The following is a 19,293-nucleotide window of genomic DNA, read 5'->3' on the forward strand; positions in this document are numbered from 1 at the left end:
GTAAACGGCACAAAGAATTGATACAGAAGGGAAAATAATGGAATAATTAACTGGGTGGAGTGGCTGAGGAAAAGGGAAGGCTGAATGAGGATGTCAAAGCTACAATTAAAGGGGTTGTAGCAAACTGGCACAGAGTGTTAGGAGTAGTGTATGACAGACAAATGCCAAAAAAGCTGAAATGTAAGTTGTACAAAACAGTGGTGTTACCAGTACTACTGTATGGTACAGAAACTTGTGCAATGAAGGCACAGTAGTTGAAGAAGCTAGAGGTGATAGAGATGAAGTGCCTGAGATGGGTGGTAGGATGCCCACTGTGGGACAGACAAAGAAATGAGGACATCAGAGCAGAAGCCCAAGTAGCAGCAATTGAAGAGAAGGTCAAGGAGAACAGATAACGGTGGTTTGGGCAGAAGACAATCTAGTGAAGAACAGAAGGACAGACAGGAAGAAGGCAAGAGGAAACAAAGGCTTCCATAAAATAGATGGATGGATTGTGTGAAAAAGGACTTCTGACAGGCATGACTGCCAAAGAATGCAGGAGAGTGGAATTGAATTGAAAAAGATGGCAGCAGGTAAGGTGACACCTCATCCCCATGTAGAAAGGAGGTTGATGATGATGATGATGATGATGATGATGATGAAGCAAAATAAATGTTTTAAGATTTCTTTCTTTCTTTCTTTCTTTCTTTCTTTCTTTCTTTCTTTCTTTCTTTCTTTCTTTTGTTTACCAGGAAAGTTTAACAGGAGGCCTGGGAAAGAATACTCCAGTTTTTGTTGAATACAAAATATAAGTCATAGGTTACAATCGGTTACAACATGATAGCAGTAAAGAACAATAGTGTTATTTACATGTACAAGTAATGTATATTAATGGAGTACCGTTCATAGATTCAGTTGTGCTGCAAAACTAATTAATTTATTTACCCAAGGTTCTTGAGAAATAGCAAGCATAGCATTTGCTTTTCTAAATAGAATGACATTTTCTCTTATTTTAATTTAGTTACCAACAGTCCTTCTGTGGTAGAATACAAACAAGCTCTCTTTGTTGCAGAGTGTAAACATACATTCTGGCTTGGTTTATACTAACATTTATAATACTGAAACAAAATAATAATATAGTCAGTCTTACAGCAAAGTACAGTGTGCACCACTTCTGTTAAAGAATGTTTTCCTTTTGACCATTGTATTTATTGTAAATGGGTAGTACAGACTTCTTTTTTTTTATTATTGTAATATTCGACAGTTAATTACATGTGGCACTGGAGCACTGATTTATCTGGGTATTTGTAATGCGATGATTTCTATGTTGTGATAACTACCTGCATGTTTAAATTGTTGATGGATGAACAGCTAAATGAAATTCAGTGTCATAAACAGTCGAATATTTTATACCACTGTACTTTGCTTCATCTAACTGCAGCATTTTCTTTTGTTGGGATTGAAGAGTACAAAAAGGTGTTAGATAGCAAGAAAAGTTGGGATTTAAGGAGAAAAGATGGATGGTTAATTTGGGAACATTAATACATCGGGATTTGAATAATGCGTTTTAACACATTTTCTATAATTTTTTTGTTAGTGCATTTTTGTCATGTGATATGTGATTTTATATATTAATTGTCTGTCTTTTATGCATTTTTTATACTGTGACAAAATAAGCATAAAGTGAAACAGTTCTCTGCTTGCCGACTTTGTAATATTAAATATATTTTGAATTTTAGTGTGCTGGATGTGTTTTTGCCTTTATTGGCTCATACACTTTTTCTTCAATGCTTGCTTTATTCTTTGAGTTAACCTTTAGTGACAGCTGTTAGAGTATATGCCACATACAGGTTAATAAAGTAGAGCTGATAAATTTCTCACCTGTCACTAGCTCTTGTTGTCTATTATAATGTATGTATGTATGTATATGTTTATTCAAGGCTGGGCTTAGGTAAACTTGTGCCCTAAGAGAAGGGCTCCATAGTGCCCCCTTGATGGCCACTGCCCCGCACCATGCACTGATTCCCTGGTCACCCCTCCCCCCTACTGGCCTACCCACAGTATCCAGATTACTTTTTTCTTCTTTTTTTCAGTTTGTCTTACACTTCATGTTTTTTGGATTCATTCAATAAATACATCCTAACTATGCAAGGCGGCATTTTGATAACTTTGGTAGAAATAAATTCATTAAGCCATAGTGGTTCTAGTTGCTCTGAGATACATGTTAAGAGTTTTTTTAAATTACTTTTTCATCCATTAAATCTAGTGATGGCCTGAACAAAAAATCATGGTTAAGTAAAGTCATGATTAAGAAAGAAATTTGTTGTTACTTTTTTCTGCAACTTTTCAATGCACACCAACTGAGCAACACTACACTGTAATAAATGTGGAGAAAATAATTAAATTAAGCTGCTGGTGTGAGAGCCACTAAACCCCAGAAGGAATGGGGTTGGTTATAAATGCCTCGAAGTACAATGTAGAGCTTTTTCCCCAACCTTTTGTTCCACTGGTGGCCTGAACAAAAAATCATGATTATGGAAAGACATTCATTCTTACTTTTTAATTAAAACACATAACAAGAAAAAAATCAAGAAATAAGGGAGAATGTCATTGCATACTAAGAAAAGAATATTTATTTAATTACTGGAAACTGTTTTTGTGGTAAAACTAGACTTTGGCATCCGAGATAATCTATAGTCTGAAGTCAGAAAAGGAAGCATTCTGACAAAGAGCATCAAAATGACAGTTTCAGAAACTGGCTATTTTAGGAATTCTTTTGAAATGGAATTTGGAAACAAAGATAAGGAAAGAACACAGTTATAAAGACAGTTTCTGCTGTAGTATACACATGTTCATACCCCTACACACACACACACACACACACACACATATATATATATATATATATATATATATATATATATATATATATATGCTTATTTAAAAGCTGAGCACTGCCACTGGAACTGATAATAAGAGCAGAAAACTGAAATGCTAGCTGTTGTGACTGAACATTGTTGTTGCTGTTGTACCACTCAGGCTACTGTGCAGCAACATCCAAATAGTAAATACTCCTGCAGTATTATTCATGCTCCCTTGGTTGAATTATATAATTCATTATTCCAGTTCTAGTTCTGTGGTCATATATAATTACAGAGGCATATATATATATATATATATATATATATATATATATATATATGTATACTTCTAAAGCTTGAAGTTTCAACTCTTTAAACTTCAAATGGCTGAGACCAGAAGATCAATGTTTTGAAACTATGAAAACAAAGTAAAAAATAAATAAATAAAAACAACAAAAAAAAAATGTTTATGTTCTTGCCCCTCTGCACCTCCTATACCCCCTGCTAAATAAATATACCAACTGTACAGAGATCTCCATTCAAAACATTCAAGGTTTCAAAATTTGATCTTAAGGCCTCATTCCTTTGAAGTTCAAAGTTTTGAAACTTTGAGCTTCTGAAGTGGATATATATATATATATATATATATATATATATATATATATATGTGTGTGTGTGTGTGTGCGTGCGTGTATATACATATATATATATATATATGTTCATAGGATGATACTAGGCTATTGGCCCGCAGAACCTTATAAGCCTAGCCAAGAATTTCGCCTACGTTCCCACAAACTCACCACCTGTTTCCCCTGTCCAGCAGGGACACAGGTGGGATCCCAGGGATGTATTTTCTGTTTCCCATCCAGATGTCCAGGTTCTTCTTAAAGAGGGCTAGAGAGGTACTCTGCTTGACATGGAGAGGGAGTCTATTCCACAGATGGGGGAGTCTTTAGGACACAAATCTTTCCCCTCCAACAGGTTCTGTTACATAGGTTATGTGACAGCATGACGGAATAATGATTACCCAAAGTAAGGAGAAACAAGTAGAGCAGGAGACATCTGAAGAAGAAATATGGACATGTAAAAGAAGAGATTTAATATGGTGCAGTATTTATGGAAAAGAGAAAGCAAAACTAACCAATCAGAAAAAAGGTAGAACCAGACATATTTAAAAAGAAATACAGACAAAGGCATCTGGATATGGAAAATTTCACAATAAAAAAAACAAAAACAAACGGGGAAAGTAAAAAAAGAGTTAGAAATAATAAAATAAAAAAGAACCACCAAGGCAGTGTTGCATTCTAGAAACAGTTTGATAAACACTCAACCAACTAATCGCTTTTGCCATGTAACACCAATGGCTTCTTCAGAGGGTTGGCAGAATTACCAACTGTTTCTAGAGAGCAACACTGCCTTGGTGGCTTGTTTTTTTATTTTATTATTTCAAGTGTTTTCAGTCTTTTCGGCCACCTTGTTCCTTTTTATTCTAAAGTAGAAAAGAGGATTAATAACAGAGAAGTTAAAGAAATAGAAACTGAAGTTACAGATTACATGTGAAGTGAAGGATTTAGTGTAAAAAAATCCAGAACAATGACCTCTCAACTCTCAACTGTCCAGACTTTCTCAGAATGTCCAGATTTCTGCCTCATATTTTTGGTCTGTTACTCATAAAGTTTCTGTTTTTATTACAAATCACTGAGGATTGAAGTCACTAAATAATTACATACATTTCAGTTTCAGACTTTATATCCTTCAGAAAATGCATTCTAACACAAATCATGTTACTGTAGCAAATTTCTAAGTTTATAAGAGCAATATTTAAAATTTGTCCCTAATTTTTCCTTGGTCCTCCCATTATGTTAGGCTTTGTCCAGATTTCTTTTTCAAAGAAGTTGAGAACTATGCAATGAGTCCCCAAATTAAGAAGAATGAGGTGGAACAGGAAGCATCTGATCAATTGCCACATGAAGTTACTCTAGAGCCTTCACAGTCCAGTGAGTTCCCATATGAAAGAGCAACAGATGATGCAGGATGCAGCTGAAGAGAATATGTCACAAAAAGATGTTTTGGAACTTTTTGTAGAATACCTGCAGGAAATGGAAATCAAAGAATGTGCCCTCAGTTTAGAAGAAAATGATCTAAGGGAAGGGTTGCTTGATTTAACAGAGATGGATACACATATTAAGACTGATGAAAGAAATAGGTTATAGAAAGTCAAAAGGCCTAAAATGTTAGAAGTCTGATAATGCAGATGAAGACAGTAATCAAGACTATTAAAAATAATTCATGTGATATAACAGAAGTAAAGAGGATACATTACTGTGCAGTTAAATTAATACCAGATAAAGTCTTATTACAAAACACAGAGCAACAAGGGAAATGAAAGGAAGAAATCAAATGCCATCATGGAAGCATCAAAGAGAGAAAACTATAAAGCAATTAAGACAAGAAGTGTCAATCTTAGAAGAGTATAGAAAAGGGAACAGATCAACAAAAATACTTAGAAAGACAGACGTGATAAAAGCAATGTGCAGTATTAGAATAGACCAGGATCTATTGCAAATAATAAACTAAAGATATCAGCATAGACAGAAGAACTTAACTAAATATAAATGAAAAGTACAAAATAAGCAATTCATTGATGACCCAAAAAAGGTTTTATAGAGAATTGAGAAACAAAGCAAAGAGAATAGAAACATCACCCAAAAATCAGAAGAAATAGACATATTTTGGAGAAGTATCTATGAAGAACCTGTGGAACAACAAAAATGCTGAATGAATAGAAAAAGTAAAAAATAAATAAATAAAACACTAAGAAGTTTAAATGTACAGGATATGAAATGGGATGAAGTAACAGACAGAAAATAAAACCAAATTATGAAAAACTCTTAATTGGAAAACCCCAGGGCCAGATGCAGTACCTAATTTATGGTTAAAAGTATTAACATCTGTGCATGAAGACTTAGCCTGAGTCAAATCTATTTATATGAGCATCCCAAAGAGATGCCAGCCTGGTTAACAACAGGAAAAATGATACTCTTCCTTAAGACTGAGCCTATAAGCTATCCTGAAAACTATAGAGCAATAACTTGCCTTCCAATGATGTATAACCTACATACTGGAATTGATACCAACAAGAGTTTACAATCATTTAGAAGAAAACTCAATCATGGCAACACAACAAAAGGATAACAAAAGAAAGTCATCTGGAACAAGGGAGTGTTTGTTGTTAAAGTCATGATGGAGAATTGTAAAAAGGGAAGTATTTAAGTATGGCATGTTTAGATTACAAAAAAGCATTTAACAGCATCACACATTCATGGATAAAGGAGTGCTTACAGATGTATGTTATACCCTACATTGAGCAATTACATTACAGTAACCATGAAACAGTGGCAAACCACTTTGCAGCTAAGCCATGATAAAGGACAGATTATTATCCTAAATAAAAATTCAAAGGGGGATATTCCAGAGTGACTCTTTGTCACCGCTGCTCTTTTCTCTTGTCCTTAACTCATTAAACTGTCTACTTAAATTAAGTCATGGTTACAATTTGGCTCATAGGAAAAAAAAAGTGTAATGACTTCTTGTCTTCTTTCTACGGATGATTTAAAAACTGTATAGTTCATCAGATGAGGAACTGAAAGCATAACTGCAAGTGGTTAAAACTTTCTCAGATGATATAAAAATGCCGTTTGGCTTTGATAAATGTGCAAAAGCAACATTTAAAGCAGGAAAACTTCAGCAGCAAGAAAATATCAGCCTGAGTCACCGAAGTCAGGAATATGATATAAAAGAACTTGAGCAGAAGGGAGTGTATAAATATTTGGGAACTGGTGAAGGATCGACAAAAAACATGAACAAATATGAACAAAACTAAGTAAGGAGTATTTTAGAAGACTAAACTTAGTACTGAAAACAGCCCTGACATCTAGGAGCAAAGTCCAAGCTATAAATCAATTTGCTCTTCCTGTTCTAACTTACAGTTTTACTGTGATTGACTGGCCCCAAATGTATTGGATCAGTTGGGCAGGAAAACAAGAAAAATACTTCATACTTATTAAATGCTATATAAAAATCATTGTGTACCAAGACTATATATTCTTCATTCTGAAGGAGATATGTCTCCTTGAAAGTGATTACATGTATAGATCTGCAGTTGTCAGACTACATACATATCTGCTAACTTTACCAGATCCAAACATAGTGAAAGTTTTAAAACATGAGAAGAATAAATCTAAGATGACTTCCTTGCTTAGTTTAGCAAAAGTATATCGGTGTCAAGCAAGAATGGAAATCAAAGCAGAAGTAGACAAAAGACAGGCAGCCACTGAATGTGACAAAAACAAAAGAAAGAATATAAGAGGAAGGAACAGATGAGAAGGCAAGAAATCAGGAAAAATCACACATATATTTGCAAGTACAGAAAACCCCTGAAACAACCTCATAGCAATCAGGATCTGATGCAAGAATGGTTTTAAACCAAAAGATGAAAGGTTAATATTAGTAGCCAAGGACAGTGGACTACATACTCATTGGTTTACAAATTACATTGACCATGCGGGAGAAACAGACAAATGCAGGTTCTGTATAGCAGAACTGCAAACAGTTGCATCTTGTTGCTGGGTGGGATACACTAATGGCAGAGGGCCTATATTTTGAAAGATGCAATAATGTGGTAAGACTGTTGTTTTTGGGTTTGTGCAAACATTCCCATATTGAAGTAACTGAGAAGCATTGGAAAGATGAGCCACAAAGCATTATAGAGATTGATGAAGTTTATTTCAAATGAAATCATCCATTACTAACACTACAAAAAACAGATGTGAGAAAAACAGATATAGTAGTCCATGAAAAGATGACTTAAATAACATTGTTCATTGAAATTGCTACACCCACTGATTACAGTATCTTATGCATAGAGAGACACAAAGTCATAAAATACCAGGATTTGCAGGCAGAAACAGTGGCAATGTGGGAGAAAGATACCCAGACTGTTCCAGTAGTAGTAGGAGCAGTGGGTCTCATAAAAAAAAATACTGTTGTATTTATCAACTGATACATGTAACTCTATATGAATTAAAGAAGGAGTCAATTCTGGGCACATTGCAGGTGCTGCAGAGAGCACTTTTGGCTAACATCAAAGACTGAAACAATACAAATTTTGTGAACTTTAATCATACTTGATTTATGAATGGGGTCCATTCCTGCCGCACGCCTAGAAACCCAAAAGGCTTGGAGAAATCAAACTTCAACAATCCATATATATTGTATTTACTCTCACTCTTATGGCTCAGATCTGGACTAAAAAGTCTGAAAAAAACTATGTTACTCAACTTATTAACAAAGTCTGAATTTTCTACTTAAGGTGTAATGCCAATCTGATTGCCTAATTTCATGACAGTTCAGTCTTTAGATATTTATGAATCTTACTGCCAAGAACAGTAGCTTTATACTCCTAATGTTTCTTCATACAGGCCTTCATGTTTACAAATGCATTTTCCTTACATAGGGAAATGCATTACTCTGTTTTGGGGCACTTCAGGAAAAACAGCTAACTCAGTCTATGTGAAGCACTTTATAGCTAGCCAATGCCTACTTTGACAACTGTTTGCATCCACAGCCAGGTCATCTAAATCTATATAGAAAATAAATATAGAATATACTCAACGTACTGCTTAATGAAAATGTTTGGTTTAGTGGCATTGGTGGTGTTTCTGACTATCTCAAATAGCCTTTCCCTCTTTTATGTGAAAACCTTTGAACTTGTGAGACTGGAATAATTTATGTATATACTTTTCTGCAAATCTTCACTTTTCTTTGATGTTTAAAAAACTCAGGATCATCTGTGCAAAGTTAAGACTCTTACTTTCTAGGAATGCAAGTTTTATGACTCCCTAGAGACCACAATGACAGGTCCTGCATACACAAAAAACACAAAATGAGATTGTGTCATACAATTAAGAGTGACTTTTGAGACTCAGTCACACTTCTCAACTTTTATCTCCCGTTACAGATAAAGCAAAAAAAAAATTAGTAAAAAATTAGGCTAGGGACACTTTTAAATGCTGATACTATTAATTTAGAACTTTACAAATAATCTCTAATTTTAAAGAGTGATAAACCAAAAGTATGAAAACAAATTAGAGGTATCCCTGCAAAATTTGGAAAGTTGAGAGGTATAAAGAGTTTTAGCTTCATTTGTCTTGCACCATTTGACATCAGGTGTACTTCCCAAATGCCTGCTACCTATGTATAGTGCCTGTAAGATTGCTGTACCTTGCTGAAACTTGAATATGCCAAGTTACCAGAACCTCCGACTTAGCATATATTTTTGACATTCTCATTTTTTGTCTCATGGTTCATAGGATCACATCTGCGGTCCTACAATTTCATAAGGAGTTCAGTTTTATTTACTGATTCGTGCATCAGCTGGGCATGGTGGGATTCTGGAGTCTTCTGGAGTACATCACTGTTTTTTTTTAATTATTTGTGCCAGCCCACAACATATAGAATTTTTCAACTGTTTAACTAGAACCCAGTTAAATATTCTACAACCCTTCCTTATATTTCTTGTTCCCTCCCTATCTTATTACATATATTTTTTCCCTATGAATATTCCCATCAGTGATCCCATACAGGTTCGGTTTTAGCAGCTAATAGATTTGTTCTCTGCACTCTTAGGTGCATAGCATCTATACTCCCTTTTGATTCATTTATTATTAACCTAGCTGTGTTTCTGCTTTAATGGCAACAAAGCAAGAAAAAAAAAAACAATCAGCTAGCTTTTCTTTATTTCTGTTCTCCCAGTTCATTTCTCTGTCTCACTCCGTACCATTCCACACAGACTTTTTTGGTTGCCTACGGCAGACGTCTATAATGGTGAGAGCTGTATTGACATTCTCTAAGTTGGTGGGAGCAGTTTAGATGGGTAATATTATCTTTTTCTTTCCCCTCTTCTCCACTGATGACTGCCAGTTAAACCTCACACTTTCTTATCTATTTACTTCTTTTCTTTACTATATTATGTTTACATTTTTATTGTCAGATCTTACTACATTTATTACTTTTCTCCTTTCCTCTTCATATCATTGTCTACCTTTACTGTACTGTAACCTTTAGGATTGGAGCCAGTGAGGAGACTGAGGCATCCAGGGACCACATCACACTGTTGCTGTGCAGTTATCTGCTTAAGCCGTATTTCCCTGTTTCAGCTGTTTACTCATCTGAATTGTCCTATAGTGAATGTAAAATGAGGATGCGCTGGTGTATTTTCTTGCCTCTGCAGCAGTTCAGCCAATACCCTCTACCTTTTCACTTTCTTGGACATCTCCCTTGTGTCAATAGCCTCCACTAGGGATCAGACATAGGGAATGCTCAGATGAAAGGTCTCCCTCTGGGATGCCTGAGATGCTAATTAAACCTGGGTTGCATTGGTCATAGTCATAACTTTATCCCTGTATGCCATACTTCTGGCTAACAAATGGCAATTCTTACTGTCCATGGCTCAGGCAGGATTAAAAAAAAAAAAGATAAGAGCAAGTGACAATGCCTAGAACCTTTCAAAAGCCACAATTTCAAACACTACAAAATGGCATAACTGCAAGTTCAACCAGCAATTAAATCTAGGCAACCCAAACCTGTTCTGATCAGAAGAAAAACAGAAACTTGGTCACCCCAGATTTTTTTTAACACTAATAATCCAGTCACATCTACAGAAGAAGGAGCTCAAGCCCTGAATGATTATTTGTCCTCAAATATTCCCTTTTACCCAACTCCTCTTCTGTTTTGAATTACACTAATCCTCTATACAGCTTACATCTATTTTTTCATTTAATCCAATATCAGTTTACCTGCCTATGAGTAACTTAAAAAATCCCCATAAAAGTCCATTTCTTAACCTCCAGTTGCATCCTAAATTCTCTTACAAGGTTTCTTTTATACTGATCCCTAGCTTACCCATTTCACTTCTACCATTCCAGATGAAGAGAAGCCAGCTACTATCATCTTCTCTTCCAGAAGTTCCCAGTCCTTCTTTACCTGAACTACATGATTCTATTTTTAATTTCTTACCTTTTATAGAAATATCAGAAGGATTTATCTATAAACAACTACTTTGTTTCACCCAAGACCATTTTCCTCTATTTTTTTTTGCATCCATGACTTCTGACCATCTGTCCACACACTTGTTGTCTTGAGATCATTGATTTCCTTATTATGGAGTCCACAGTGTGAGGGTTAGAGCTGACTGGAAGTGCATTCATTCGGCAGCAGTGGATATGGTTTGTGCTCCCACTGACAACCCAGCAATGAGGCATTTCTAAGTGGGGCCCTAACTCTGCCCTCTTGGCTGATGTTAGCACCTGCTTCACTGCAGGGTAACTTATACTCTCCCAATGTGTGAGCACACTCTACCTACATGCTATTAAGAGCTATGTAACTGGCTTGCTCCAATCTCCAAGCCTATATCCTTTGTCTGGGCCACTTCTGTGCCACGCATGCCTCTATTAGAGGATGATGCTCAGCCAACCAGAAACCACATTATCCTCCCTACAGGATTGCAGAGATGGTGTTAGTCTCTCAGTTCTCATCATCATACAACTCAACCTCTTAGCACAAGAAATCTGGACAAAGCAGAAAATAATGGGGAGACAAAGGCTCAAAAAATGTGGACACATTTTAAGTATTGCTCTTATATGCATATAAAGTTGCTAGAATAGCTGGATTTTTATTAGCATGTGTTTTCTGATGAATATGAGGTCTGAAACTCACATGAATGCCACTATTTACTGACTTCAATCATCAGTGATTTGCCAAAAAACAACAATGTTTATGAGTAACAGACCAAAAATATGAGACAAAAATCTGGGCATTCAGTGAACATCTGGACAATTGAGAGGTATGCCTGTCATCCATGCTGAGATGTTCCAGCACTGGGGCCTCTTTGTAAACAGGTTGACCTAATAGTAGTGAGGATTTTATCTCTATAGTGAAAGTGCCTGGCTTACCTAAGATTATTAATTCATTTATATTTTGATACCCAATTTATTCTATTTAAAGTTGTGGGGAAGTTGAGGCATATCCTAGTAAGCTATGAGTATAATGCAGACAAGTCCAAATGGGATGCCATTATATCACAGGGCACATTTGTACACTGCATGCACTACACACAACTTAATGGCTTGATAACTCAACTAACAGCATCTTTTTGGAATGTGGGAGGAAAAAGCCATGTGGACCAGAGAAACTTGTTTACTTACTGTAGCATCAATGGAGAAATGTAAACATTAATCTATTACAGTAGAGAGTTGATTATCTGAACTAATTGGGACCATAGGTAGTTCGGATAATCAAACATATAATTGAACCAGATAAAAAAAACTTTAAAATCTTGTTTTTTCTGCATGTAGGAATACACTTTTCAACCATTCAATGATTCCAGTGGACAATAATGAATATTTTTTCACATATGAGCTGGCTACAAGCTCAACAGACATGCTCAAGCGAATATATATAATGTTTACATATTCAGACTTTATCATTTTTCCTACCAGAAAACCTTGGAAGACTGGTCCTGATAACTGACATTTCAGATAATCGACTCTCTACTTTAGCTCTAAACGGGCCCCTTCTGTTGAATTTTTTATCAACAATCTTCACACATCTTCTTATCAAAGCTGTCTTATTCAGTATGAAGATGATTCCACCATCATTTGCTCATCAAACAGTATCCCTTGTTTTCAGCTCATAACACATGAAGCTTTTACTACCGTTAAGACATCCAGACAAACTGAAGTACCTGTTTACACAAAATGATTAGGTATGACAATAGATGACAATGATCTTTACATCCAGAACACCATTACACAAGAAAAGATAATTAGTAGTGAACTATTTCAAGATATAAGTAAGAAAGGATGGAAAAGATAAATTAAATAGATTTTAGAAACAAAACGTTTCACCAGAAACAGAATGCTTTACAGTCATAAAAACCTGAGCCACCAAAACTACTGTTACCACCTTCTACCCTCATAACTATATCCTTACCAGCACACACACTTCATTAAACAAAAAATCTGAAACATACTACAACAAAATTGCTAGGTTTGCTACAAGTACATTGCATTACACCCACCACTTAATACTCTTCAGTCTCTTAAGTGGCTTGAACTCCCATATCAGCTGATCTACCTTCATCTTGTAACGAATCACAATGTTATTCATAAAGTGGCAAACTGCTCTGACCTTAGCTCCATCCTACATTCTTAACTCCCCAAAAGACCTGTCATATATGAAGACAACAAACTCCTGTCACTTCATAAATCCAATAAATCATCAGGTCAACTCCTCTAGTCCTACAATGTAGCAAATATTTGGAATTCTTTACTATATTACCACTATACTATAAAACCCATCAAATAACGCTAACTCCTTCACCCTTCAACCTGTACCAACTTACACCATCTATACACACCTAACCAAACTTAAACCCACCACTTTAGCAGTAGACAAACTACCTGTCAAATTCCTACAAATAGCCCCCAAAGCCATTTCCTACCCAGTCTCTGTAATCATTAACAGATCAATCTCAGAATAAAAGGTGCCACTTATCTGGAAAATCTCCTACATTATTCCAGTACACAAAGGGGGCAACTCCACTGACCTAACAAACTACTGCCCTATAGCTATACTTTCCCCACTGGCTAAAATACTTGAAAAATGTATCCACACCCAGGTCATAACACATCTCCTCTCCAACAATCTTCTTGCCAAAACATGGATTCCACCTCAACCATAGCACTACCACTGCACTCATCAATTTTAGTAATCTTGTAAATATGCAACGCAACAATGACCAACTAGTGTTTGCAGTTTTCCTTGACTTACCAAAGGCATTTGATACAGTCTCCCATACAAAACTAATAACATCACTCTCAGAATTAAAACTAACTACCCCCACTCTATTATGGTTTCAGGACTATCTGTCCCAATGCCAACAAGCTGTTCAGTGGAAAAACTCCCCCCCCGCACTTCCTGTAAAACTAGGAGTACCCCAAGGATCAATCATAGGACCCCTACGTTTCACTATAGTTACAAATAATCTTCACAAAGCCACCCCTCTAGCAAGCCTGGTTCAATACGCTGATGACTCCACCTTAATCTGCTCTGCCCTCATCTTCCAAAAATTTCAAATCAAGACCCAAGAAGCCTTTACATCCATCGAAACCTGGCTTACAAACTCCCAGCTAATACTAAATCCTAAAAAGAGCCAACTTATGCTCTTTCATCCTTCCAAAGCAGCAGCACCTGCTCCCCCATTCTTTTCTGCATTAGATAATAACCCTATCTCCCCCGTCACACAAACCAAATTACTAGGCGTCATTATTGACAATAATATGAAATTTGACAAACACACAGCTCATGCAATAACCAAAATCACCAAACAACTAGGTACCCTTTACAGATGTAAAAACTTCCTAACCAGCAACAGTAAGTTACCTCAGCTCATACCCATCTTCTCTCTACCTTACTGTATGCTTCTCCTGTCCTAATTAATCTAAACAAGAGTGATTTAAACAAGCTATCGGTATGCTACAACAAAATATCAAAATTCCCCACAGACTACTCCTACCACGCCCAACACTGTTAGGCCCTAAAACAGCTTTCCTGGCTGGAACTCCCTAGCACCTTAGCTCTAAACCAACTTCTTCTAGCTCATCAAATACTGTATCAACCTGATAAAACTCCAGCCTTACAAGACCTGATCATCCTCTACTACAATAACTACAAGCTTAGATCCACTAACAAGGCACTAATCGCAATCTCCAAAAGCCATTGCAGCTCTGGTGACTCCCTGTATTACAGCAACATTGCCAAGACTTGGAACTCCCTACCACTACAAATCAGGGTGTAACCTAATAAAACCATCTTCAAAAAACAGCTAATTTCAAACCTAAGCAACTCTTGGAAATGCAAATGCCTTGCACCTGGCTGACATATTCTAACTCCTTTCCCCTACCCACTATCCAACCTTCTCTTTAAAACTCCCACAGATGCACTATATATTATCACATGTTGGTTGTAACTGCCTAGCACCTGGATGACATATTCTAACTCCTTTCCCCTACTCACTGTCCAACATCCTCTTTAAAACTCCCACAGATGCACTATATATTATCACACGTTACTTGTAACTGCCTAGCACCTGCTGACATATTCTAACTCCTTTCCCCCACCCACTATCCAACCTCTTTAAAACTCCCACAGATGCACTATATTTTATCACACGTTACTTGTAACTGTCTAGCACCTGCTGACATATTCTAACTCCTTTCCCCTACCCACTATCCAACCTCTTTAAAACTCCCACAGATGCACTATATATTATCACACGTTGCTTACCAACTCACTGCTGCCTACTCCCCACTGTCCCATCTATACCCATTAACTCTCCCATAGACTAAGTTGAAAAGCTTTCCCTTAAAATGTCAATGCACTTCATATGAACTTGTCTGTATTCTCTTCCTTTTTTAGTTTTCCATTCTTGTCTCATCTTCAGTACATCTTCAAGATTATCTCTGCCAAACATACTGTATAACAACCGTCATATGTTACTACCTGCTATACTTTTAATTATATGTCTAAATCTCTGTGCTTATGTAAATATCTTATGCAGTCATATGTTATTATCTGCTATATATTTTTATAAGTGAATGTGTAAACCACAATGCTCATGCAAATGTCTTATGTATAGTATGTTAGCAATTGCTCTGGAGCTTTTCTCCCCAGGCCTCTGCTGAAAACGGACAGCTCTGTCCAGTCAGACCTCCCCAGTAAACCAATGTTAAATAAATAAACAAACACAAAATAAATAAATAAATATTCCATTAGATCTAACTTGAAGCTGCCTACATTTAAATACTCACAAAATGAATTCCTATCCAAATCTTGACTCTGCTCCTGCACTAACCCATGCTGCTCTGTTTAGCTCTAATACAGCTACCTTAGCTTCTTTTAATTATAATCCCTGTGTCACACTACTCCTGTCTAATAATCTACTGAGTGTTCATATCTTCCTCCTTTCTTCAATGTGTAATTAATATCTTTCTGCCTGTTTTTACTTCTCTTTACCTTCCACTTCTCTTCACTTGACTTGTTGAATCTTTCGGCTTTTCCCGGCTAGGGGCTGCCACAGCGGAACTCAGGTCTGCTAATGATTGGTGGTAGATTTTTACGTACAGAGTTGCCAGCCCTGACGCACAGCCTTCAACGAAAGTACACTCATTCACGCATGTCTCCATACCAAAGACGCTTTAGCTGGGAAACGAACAGGACAACATCTTACTGTGAGGTGACAATGCTGCCGCAGCACCACCACCGCACTTCTCTTCGCTACTGTTTTGAATTTTTTCCAACCCTTTTTTTTGGTTTCTAAAACTATTCAGTTTCTCTTTTCCACCCTTTCTTTCTTATATCTCATGATATTTCCCTACTAATTATCCTTTCTTAGCACTGCAAACCTGACTCTTTTGTGGTACCTAGTTACCTAATTTATATTCTGCTGTTCTCTTATTTCTAAATATTATAGTAGGAATAATTTATATATGTTTGATACTAGTGTAATCTGCTAACTAATTTATTTTTTATATAACTCCAGCTTTTCTCCCCTGCTGAAAATGGGTACTTCTGGTCCATTCATACTTTCCTGGTAAACAAATATCAATCAATGAATAAATAAATCAATAAAATAAATGAACTAAATGCACACCAAAGTGGATAGCTTCTGTGAATACAGAAAGTTGTCAGTAGTTCAAAGATAACTAGATGTCCTATCTTGCTCCGTTTCTGGCTGAGAAAGTTCTACATGCCTTTAGAATGTTTCTTGTAATACAACCAAATAAATTTATTAAATAGACAGTATTATATGAAAGAAAGTAAAAGTGCAGAAAGCTACAACAAAATTAGATTTCCATTTTCCCAGTAAGATTTAGAGCACTTTGGCAACTTCATGAGCAGATCACGTCTGTAGAAGCTTACACCTCCTTAGAAATTTTTGACTTAACTGAAAAAAATTCAAAACTGTTCAGCCAATTAGTTGGAAGTCTATTCTGGTATTGTGTATTCTTAAATGAAAATGAATTTTATTAGCTTGGTTAACAAGAATTGGAAAATGTGTATATACATTTATATACTTTTAAAATGTCCGCTGATAGTTTTTAAATGGAGGAATCAAATTTTAAGTTTTTAATTAATTGTTTAATTATTTGTAAAGTGTGTTGATTGGGGCAATTGCTTCAATGAATTGTGTATAAAAAGAGGGAAGTGGGTAAGGTGTGTGTATCTGATGAAGTTCCGTTTTGGAGTGTGAATAAAGGGAACAAAAGCGCTAATAACCTTACCTGCCTGGAGTCTGTTATTTTGGAAGAGAGTTACCCTGTGTGTTCTTTGTGGACATTTGGTTTGGACTTTGTTTTATTGTTTATTCTGTTGTATATTTGTGCACAGGGTGCTTGATTCACTGAGAACTGTGACACCTTGGATTAACCTGGAGTTGGCTCTGAAGAGAGAAACTACAAGCAAAAAACTTTTTTGATACTGTTATTTCTCCATTTTAACTGTGTTTTTTGGAGTAAGGTTGAGCACAAGGAGCTTGACCTACTGACATACTGATATATTAAGAACTGAGACACCTTGGACTTATTTTGGCTCTGAAGAGAGAAACTATAACTAAGAATAGGTGGAGAATGGAAACAGGTAGTTCTGTGGCATCTGCCAATGGCAGTATCGAGGAACCAAAAAAACACTCTGAGTGGCTGGAAACCAATAATCCAAGTCGAATAGTTTATAAAAAACAGTATTTAATCACAAACACAGTTGAAAAATCACTCCATAAATAATGTAGCAAAAATCATCATAGATAATCCACAGTCAAGTGCTTTCGTCCCTCCTGGACTTCTTCACAACTGTGACAGTACTTACAAACACCCTTTTTAAAACACAAAAGAACCAATCACAGGAATAATATAATTAATTATGCAAATACCTTTTAAAAAAAAACATACATTTTTGTACATATATATAATATATATATATATTTCCTCAAAGTTTTTTTGTCCTATATTTTAATAAAGGCTTATGTGAAATAAAATCATTTAATCCTGGTGCTACAGTGGTGTTATAATGCATTTGCCACTTGATTTCAGCCCTTTCCAACTTATTCTTCCAGTCACCCCCCCTCCCCAATATCCTTAGCAAACACTTCTGAAATACCAAAATGGAATATATGGTTGGGGCTAATTTTAATATGCTGGTATATGGCATTGTTTTCATCCTGCCTTCTTACATCATAGAGGTGCTCGTAGATCCTCTTTTTCAGCATCCTCTCAGTTTTACCTATGTAATACTCAGAACAATCCTGACAGATGGCAACATAAACCACCCCCTAGTAATACAGGAACCTGTTACCAACTTGATGTCGAACCCTGCCCTTTTAATATGGACTACAGGTGGAGGTTAGAATATACCTACAATATTCACAAGCACCACACCTAGTTGTACCCTTCAAATTGGTGGCTGGTTTAGAAATGGTGTGTTCTAATAAAAATGTTATATTTTTGGTAGTCCGATATACAAATTTTGGTTCAGGTCCTAAAATGTCTAACACTTCTCTGTTACCTTTGAAGAGTAACCAATTCCTTTTAACAATAGCATTAATCTTTTCACTGCTCTCACTATAGGTAATCCCCATTGAGAGAGAAAAATCCTCTTTAGACTGGGTGGACAAGTCATCTTCCCCTTGTAATTTGGAGCCCATTTGTACATTTGTACGTAGAACCCCATTAACTTATAACTTGGTGGCAAATAGTTAACAAACTCATAAGGGTACCCCTTTTCCACAAACAAACCTACTAGGGTTCCCATTTCTACCTTAACAGTTTCTAAATTGGAACACATTCTCGCAATTTGAACCATCTGGCCTTTTACAATGTTTCTCTTTTTATATGTTTTGGGTGACTACTCTTAAAATCTAAATAATCATTTGAAAATGTAGGCTTCCTATATATCCTAGACTCGAAACAAGAATTTTCTACATTCTTGGTAATTGTTACATCGAAGTAATTAATCTTATCAGCACTAAAATTACTAGTGAATTTAAAATATTCACAAGAGTTATTTACATAATTAATGAACTTCTCATGTTGATCTTTCACTTTCCAAAGGACAAAAATATCATGCAGAAATCTTAGATAACTTATCCAAGAATGCGCAAATGGACTATTATGTATATACAGTTTTTCCCAGCCAAACATGACAAGATTTGCGAACAAAGGTGCACAACTGGTACTCAATAGGAGTGAGAGACGTCCTTACAACTCTATTGATAAATAAATTGGGTTTATTTATTGATCGAGTTGTAAGGAAGTCTCTCACTCCTATTGATTATATTCTT

This window comes from Protopterus annectens, chromosome 17.part0 (assembly GCF_019279795.1).
Source record: "Protopterus annectens isolate FY-2018-M chromosome 17.part0, PAN1.0, whole genome shotgun sequence".
In the NCBI taxonomy this organism is placed as follows: Eukaryota; Metazoa; Chordata; order Ceratodontiformes; family Protopteridae; genus Protopterus; species Protopterus annectens.